The 7,845-nt window shown below is 50.5% G+C and overlaps 1 long non-coding RNA gene across 1 annotated transcript in view; it reads left to right on the plus strand.

Annotated features, from left to right (window-relative positions):
• The window catches only part of LOC109294664, a 3,479-nt gene extending 45 nt beyond the window's left edge, over positions 1–3,434 (plus strand). The window contains exons 2-3 of the long non-coding RNA XR_002096604.1: positions 1,929–1,931; positions 3,327–3,434. This is a non-coding gene — a long non-coding RNA (uncharacterized LOC109294664). The remainder of the gene's footprint in view (positions 1–1,928; positions 1,932–3,326) is intronic.
• Positions 3,435–7,845: the final 4,411 nt, after the last annotated feature.

Raw genomic sequence — 7,845 nt, forward strand, 5'->3', positions numbered from 1 at the left:
CCCTATCCAGGGGCCCTTCATTAGACTCCAGAACCCTCTTGTTAGACTCCAGGCTCCCACTCCAAGCCCCGTCATTAGACTTCAGGGTCTATTCAATAGACTACAACCAGCCCCTCTCGATAGGCTCCAGGTCCCCTCACTAGACTTCTAGCTCTCTTGTTAGACTCCAGACCCCCTGGCTAGACTTAATTCTCGCTTGTTAGACTCCATCCCCCCTTATAAAATGCCAGCTCTTGGCTTTGATTCTTCTGTGGCAAAGACCTCAGCTAGCCCCTGGCAGGGACAGAGGGTTTGGACACTTTTGGATTCCTATCTGAAATCTCTAGACTGATCTTGTGATTCCTGTGTACACTGAGCCATGCTTATATAGTGTGTTGCCCAGTGGTGCCTTTTAAAGGATCTTGTAGCCTCCCCAGTTTAGAATCACTGCCTGGAACACTTCCAATAATGGAGATTCCCTCACTTCTTTGAGCATCTGATGTCATGTGAAAGTTCTCCTGGGCATCCTACCTCTACTTTATGCTGCCTACTTCTAGTATTCTGGGCCACAGATTGCAGGACTGTTGGGCTAAAGAGAACCTCACAAGGTCATGTCCAGCCCACCCCCCTGCTCAGGATCATCCCTGATGAAACTAGCTCAGCCTAGCATCCATCCAACCTGATTTTGGACATCTTCAAGGATGGAGAATCCACCATGAGAGTCTGGGGGCATACTTCTAACTGTTATGAATGAGATTGGAAATTTATCAACCCAGAAATAACCACTGTGATTCCAGAAAGTGATCTAGTGCTGGAACAAGCCTTTCAGGACCAAGAACAGTCCTACAGTAAGGTCATTCTCAAGCCCCTAGATTTTTATACCACAATCTTTAGTAAAAGGAGGTAAAGGAGCTGGGGTCAGGCATTCCCTCCAAGGGGCCATGCAGGCACTGACTTAATGGGCTGCAAGCCAATATTTCTACCCTCCTTTAAGGACGCAGTCCAGGCTGGAGATGGTGAGTGGGCTCTGCAATGCTCCTGCTGCGACAAAAACTGGAGGATCCTGGCTAGAGGATCTTTCCCCTTTACTCAGGCTCAGATCAATGCCAGACTGGGAGTCAGGAAGGAATTTCTCCCCTGGTCAGATCGATACAGAATGGGAGGAGTTTGCCTTTCTCTGTAGCAGGGAGTATGGCCTCTATCTGGGATCTCTTGAGCATATTATTAACAATCTTTTTCAGCAGTGGGATGTTGGCTGCCATGGTGTGTAGTTAGTTTTACTAAGAGGTTGTATAATCATAGAATCCTATAGAAATACGGCTAGGAGGGATATTTAGAGGTCCCATGCCCTGCTGCAGCAGGATCAGCCCTATCTAAACCATCCTATACAAATCCATCATCTAACCTCTTCCTAAACCTACCATCAACCTTGACACAGCACAAGACATCACACATGAACCTGCCACAGGAAAAACGGGGACCACAGCAGCCAACATCCTGGAAAAAGTTGTTAATATATGCTGAAGAAATCCCAGATAGAAGCTCTGTCCCTGCTACAGAGGAAGGCAACCCCTCCTCCCCCTACTCCATACCAATCTGACCATGGGGTAAAATTCCTTCCTGACCCCCAAAATGGCACCAGTCTGACCCTGAGCAGAGGGGCAAGACTATCTAACAAGGACCCTTCAGCTTCGGTTCCAGCAGGAGCATAATGGATCTGTCTGGGATGGTTCCGGCAGGGCTGACTCTGCCTTAAGCAGGGGGTTAAATTAGATAGGACCTCTGGAGGTCTCTTCCAGCCACTCTGAATCTGCCCCCATGTCTCTATTATCTCTATGACTAACATCCATGGGGGCAGATTCAGAGTGGGTGCAGTGATGCCATGGTGCTCCCTGCTGCTTTTTCAGAGTGCAATGGGACCCTCCAGGGATTTTTTCAGAGTCCCTGAGCAGGTAAGAATCCTCACTCCTTTCTCCTTTGTGCTCAAAGCCATGTCTCTTTCCCTTCCCTTCCCCTATCTCCCACCTGCCATTACTGCTTTCCCCACTGTTCCAGAGGCAAGGGAAACTTCAGAGCTGCTCCTGCCCACTCAGTGGGGGACTGGGATCAGATGGGAAAGGGGACATGGGGTGATAGGTTGGAGAGTAGGTTCTCTCTCCTTGCATGGGGATTGAGCAGGGTGAGAAAACACATCCCCACCATCACTGCCACTGTGGGGGGAGTAGGGAAGATGGAAGGGAGGGTACCTGCCTCTGAGCATGGAGGTGGAAAGATAGGGGTACTTCCATGCTTTGAGGACTTTAAAGAATCCCTGGATGATTCTGCAGCATGTCCTGTCCTCATTGGTGGGTTGCAGAATGGAAGAAAGGTGGGGAGGGGGTGGGAGAAGGGGATGACTCTGGATGAAATGTCCATCTTGCTGTCTAGGTTTAATGGCATTGCAAGCCTTGCTTGTTGCAAGGAAGCCAAATTGGTTTTCAGAACAGGCCAGGGCTGAGAGAAGAGGGTTCCAATCCTCCAGAAGGAAGTGGATGGTCTGGAAAGAGAAGAGCATAGAGAGACCTGAAGGATGAGGAGTCTGGGAGGCAGGATGGATGGGAACAAGCTGAAAAAGCTTGGGGGTGGAGGTTGGAGAAGAGAAGATGGAAAGGAGATTTAATCAGCCTTCTCATCCCTGAAGCGTGGTGACAGAAAGGATGGAGATGGGCTTTTCTCTGTGGCCATGGGCTGGGAGCAATGCCTCCAGCTGCAGCAGGGGAAACTGAGGCTGGAGATAAGGAGGAACTTGCTGACTCTGACAGAGGTCAAGCATGAGAACAGGCTGCCCAGAGATGCATTAGAGTATCCATCCTTGAAGATGTCCAAGGGCAGGTGGGATGGACACTGGGCTAGGATAGTTGCATCCAGTCTGACCCTGCCTAGAGCAGGGGGCTGGGATCATGGTGAGCTCATGAGCTCCCTTTCAGCCCAATGTCCCTTTGATCCTTTCCCCTGTTTGAGATCCATTTCCCAAGCAATGGAGCCCCCACCTGATCAGCTCCCTAAGTGGGGAAAGGATCAGAGGGATGTTTGACTGGAAGGCAACACACCTCAACCCCAGCCACCTGCTCCAGGCAGGGTCATCCTGGTTGCAATAATACCAGCTCAGTGTCTACCCCACCTATCCCTGGACATCTTTAGGCAGCCAGTTCCTTTTCTTGACCTCCAGTAGAGTCAGCAAGTTCCTCCTCAACTCCAGCCTCCGTTTCCCCTGCTGCAGCTAGAGGATGTTGACTTAGTCCTGTCCCCTGCAGCCACATAGAAAAGCTCATCTCCATCCTTTGTCACCCCTGTTGAGGTACTGGAAGTCTGGTATCAAATCCCACCTCTGTCTTCTCTTCTCCAGACTCAATCCCCTGAGCTCTTCCAGCCTGTCTTCATCTGTCCTGCCTCCTAGGCCTCTCCTCATTATTTACTTCTTGGGACCCTCCAAAAAACAGGCTGCATGTGATACTCAAAGGCACCTTATATGTGAGAAAATATGGTGTTTTTCTTATTACTGCATCCCCGTGGCTGACTCTCACAGACTGGGATCCACCAAAACCCACCCTCTGATCCTGCTCTGCAATTCTTCCCCTTCTCTCCCATTCATACAGGTGCTTTTGATGATGCTATCCTATATGAAGCCCCCTTGCAGCCACCATCCTCCTGGCTAAGGCCAGGGGTTTTTCTATATGCGACCTCTGGAGGTCCCTCCCAGTCCCATTTCTCTATGGCTCTATGATGATGGTTCTATGACTTCTGGAGGTCCCTTTCAGCCCCATTTCTCTATGGCTATGGCAATGATTCTATGACCTCTGGGGTGTCTTCCAGCCCTGTGCTGGACCGTGTCAGTTCTGTCCACATCTTTCTTGATGTGCTGGGTCCAATGCTGGACCCAGAACACCTGGGAAGGTCTCTCCAGTACTGAATAGAGTGGAAAAATCACTGCCTTTGTAAGCAGACTGAGACGGGTTTCACCAGTGCTGGGGAAATCCATGCTTATCACCCTTCTGCCCTCTGGATGCTGAGACAGATGATTTCCTGGCTATCTTAAGAAGCCATAGTGGTTGATACTGGCTCTTCCACAAAAGAAAGGCTGAGGCTATCCCAAATCCAGGTTGTTTTCCATGGAAAGGGGATGGAAATATTCCCACTTGCTTCAGTTGTGGGGAGTTTCTAAGGGGGTGAGTGGAAGCAGCCAGGCTGGTGGTCTTGAATGGGTTATGTTGACCATGGTGGTGTTTAGTTGGCAGGGATGGGCTACTTCCCTGTGCAGGGCTGGAAAGCTGGGAGTGAGGGGCACTGGCAGGGCTAGGAAGGGTCAGGGGGACTATGGGTCAGGAGTGAGGGGCATTGGCAGGGCTGGGGGGCTGGCAGGGGGCTGTAGGTCAGGAGTAAGGGGCACTGGCAGGGCTGAGGAAGGAGACCCCCAGTTTGAGATAACAAGCTTAGATGAAACCACCCATCACAACTAAGATGAGTACCCAGGCATCCAGGCCCACAGCTCTAACCCCTACCCTTCCCACCCAGAGCTGGGAGAGAACCTAAGAGTCCAGGCTCCTACCCCCACCTGCTTTAACCCTCCAGCCCTGACTCCCCACCCAGAGCTGCAAAGAACCCAGGCATCAGGGCTCCCAGCTATTTTGGTACCTCTGTGATCTGGGCCAGAACCAAGGAGACTTCTCTGGATGCAAAGACTGGGACCAGCCTGGGGCTGGGAGCTTCTTGGAGCTGGGGCTGGGAGCGGCGGACAGGGCTTCTCACAGTTATAAGCATGACTCCCCAGCCTCAGGGAGGGAGGACCAGCCCTACAGTTCCTCATTAGGAGCAAAGACACATTATCACCTGTGCCACCCCTGGGACTCGCTGCAGGAGAGGTGCTGAGGTGAGGCTAGGATCAGGGAGCACTGGATGCTTTACAGCCCCTCCAAGTCTGAAAGCAGGAGTGCCAGGCACTGTAAAGATCCCCCAGGTCAAGACAGGGGGGTGCCAGATGCTGTACAACCCTCCCCCGCACCCATCCCCCGGCCAAGATTATGCACACTCCCCAAGCTCAAAACATCCTAAATCTCTGATTGCTGGAAGTGGAAACAGTTGCCAGGAGTTTTACTAAGAGATGAGATGATGAATTTGTATAGGATAGTTTGCATAGGGCTGATCCAGCCTTAGGCAGGGGGTTGGACTAGACCCCCTAATCAGTGGTTCTCAACCTTTTTTGTACTAGGACCCATTTGTAAACATCAATGGCCAGTCCCAACCCAGTAAATAGTTTAAGTAGAAAACAGCCCCCTGGCCCTGTGGGTGCCCCTCATTCCCAACCTACAGCCCCCCACCCCCAGCCCTGCTGGTGCCCCTTACTCTTGGCCTGCTGCCCCCAAACCTGAGGCCACAACCCCACAGTGGAGTAGGAGGAGTGAAAGGAATCCAGGCACAAGGTGAGTTAGGAAGCCAGGAGATGGTGTGAGAAGCCAAGTCAGCCAAAAGCCTGCCTGTCAGTTTTCTCTACAGGGACCTTATTCTGACTTGGCCATCTCCATAGCATATGGACCTCAAAGCCTGACTGGGGGATTATCCCGAGTATTGGCTATCTCCATGAAAATACCCCAGGCCCAATCTGAACCTGGAGGCCTCAAAGCATTCCTGGGAATCATCTCCACATTTGGCCACATCCATGGAAATATATCCTGACCTTGTAGGCCTTCAGGCCTGCCTGAGTTTTCCCCATTGGCGGTCATGTCTGTGGTAATGCCACAGGCCCAACCTGGCATTGTAGACCTCAAAACTTGCCTGGGAATTATCTCCATGGGAACTTTATATCAGGTTGGCCAACTCTATGGAAACCTCAGACCTTGTAGGCCTCAAAGCCTGCCTGGGAGTTATCCCCACAGAAATTTCACATGGAAACAACTATCATCATGGAAACACAGCCTGGGCTCTTTGCAGCCAAAGCTCATGAGCATGGAGTCTGAGGGTGAGCCAGGTTGGGTAGCCAGGAAGTCAAGCAGAGACTAGGAAGTCTGGGTAGGGGTTAAACTTTGTTGCCGGAACTTCCTCTTCTAGGTCAGGGGTTTAGGTGGGAGGGAGTGATAGGTCAGCTGACCCTAACCAGCCCCTCAGGTGGTAGGGTGTGGACAAATGGTTAGGCCTGTGTTCTACCTCAGGAGGTGGTAGGCTGGGCCAGGCCAAGGTCCCAGATATGGCTGTGTCAAGGCTGTGGCCTCACAATTGCTGCGGTCTTCTTGACAGATTTCTGGGCCCATGAGGAGCCCCACAGGCAGGATAGAGTGGGCCTAGGAGCAGGATCAGAGGTAATGCTGAGCCCAATTTGGTTCAGGCACCAGCTCTGTGCCACTCATCCAGCCCATGGCACCAAATGGTAGAACATGATACTACAAGCCAATTATCTGCTGTATGTAGTTACCACAGGGAGTTTTGCCTGGTTGCTCATATCCCACTAAATTGGTGTGGTCCAGAGCAATAAGCTTCACCTTGCACGCATTAGCGAACAGCCCTGCCCTGAAAGCCTGGGTCCAACACAGTGATTCTCAACTGGAGAAGCATGACCATGGTGTGCTGGAAACAAAATGGAGGAGGCAACAATTTCTACCTGAGAGCCTAGTGGTTAGAGGGAGAGAAGATTTGCGCCTTATAGATTAAGTAAAGTAGATGTACATAACGCAGTCTTTTTCAGGCTGAAATTTACTTCATCAGATGTTGTGAAAACATAAACATCTGATGAAGTGACTTTCTGTCCATGAAAGCTTGTGCTATCTAGTTATCTATCCATCCATCCCTACCCCATACAACTCCCTCTATCCATCCGTCCATCCATCCTTGTCAATCCATCTGTCCTTTCATCAACCCCACACCCCTTCTCTATCCATCCATCCATCCATGCATGGGAGGATCTAGGTTTTTGAAAAGGGGCTTCAGATGGTGTGGCACATCTTATATAAAAACACATATTTTTCTCTAGTTCAACAGAAACTAAATACTTTGTTCATAAGCTAGGGGCCTAAGGTTGGATTATTTAGTTTAAGATCAAAGCAAAATCAAGTATACATATCCTGGAATATGCATTAATTTGCTAGATTATATATTAAATTTAAAAAACACAACACACTAGGCAAAAATGGTCAAATGGTATTGTGTCATCAGTCCTGTAGTCATTATATTTAAATGTACATCTCTCATTCAGATTCATAAAACAAAATCTCACCTTGGTAGTTGGCTGTCTAGCCTCCTTTTGAAGACCCCCAGGGTAGGGGCAAGCACCACTTCCCTTGGAAGTTGCTTCCAGATTCTAGCCGCCCTGACAGTGAAATAGTGCCTCCTGATATCTAGCGTGAATCTACTTTAAATCAACTTATGGCCGTTGTTCCTTGTTACCCCTGGTAGTGCTTGGGGAAACAGGGACTCTCCCATTGCTTGCTGGTCCCCTTTGGCAACTTTATAGGTGGCCACCAGATTCCCTCTCAGCCTTCTTTCATGGAGGCTGAACAGGTTCAGGTCCCGTAGCCTCTCCTCATAGGGCCTGCCCTGCTGTCCCCTGATCATGCGAGTGACCCTCCTCTGGACCCTCTCAATGTTGTCCACACCCCTCCTGAAGTGCAGCGCCCAGAACTGGACGCAGTACTCCAACTGTGGCCTGACGGTGTTGCATAGAGGGGGAGGATCACCTTCTTGGACCTGCTCGTGATGCATCTATGGATGCATGACAAAGTGTGGTTAGCCTTCCTGACCACGTCCCCACATTGGCGGCACATGTTCATCTTGGAATCAATAGTGATTCCCCAGCCTGTAGGTATGCTGCTGGTTCTCCCTTCCCAGGTGCATCACCTTACA

This window comes from Gavialis gangeticus, unplaced genomic scaffold (genome assembly GCF_001723915.1).
Source record: "Gavialis gangeticus isolate Ggan-Ray unplaced genomic scaffold, GavGan_comp1, whole genome shotgun sequence".
In the NCBI taxonomy this organism is placed as follows: domain Eukaryota; kingdom Metazoa; phylum Chordata; order Crocodylia; family Gavialidae; genus Gavialis; species Gavialis gangeticus.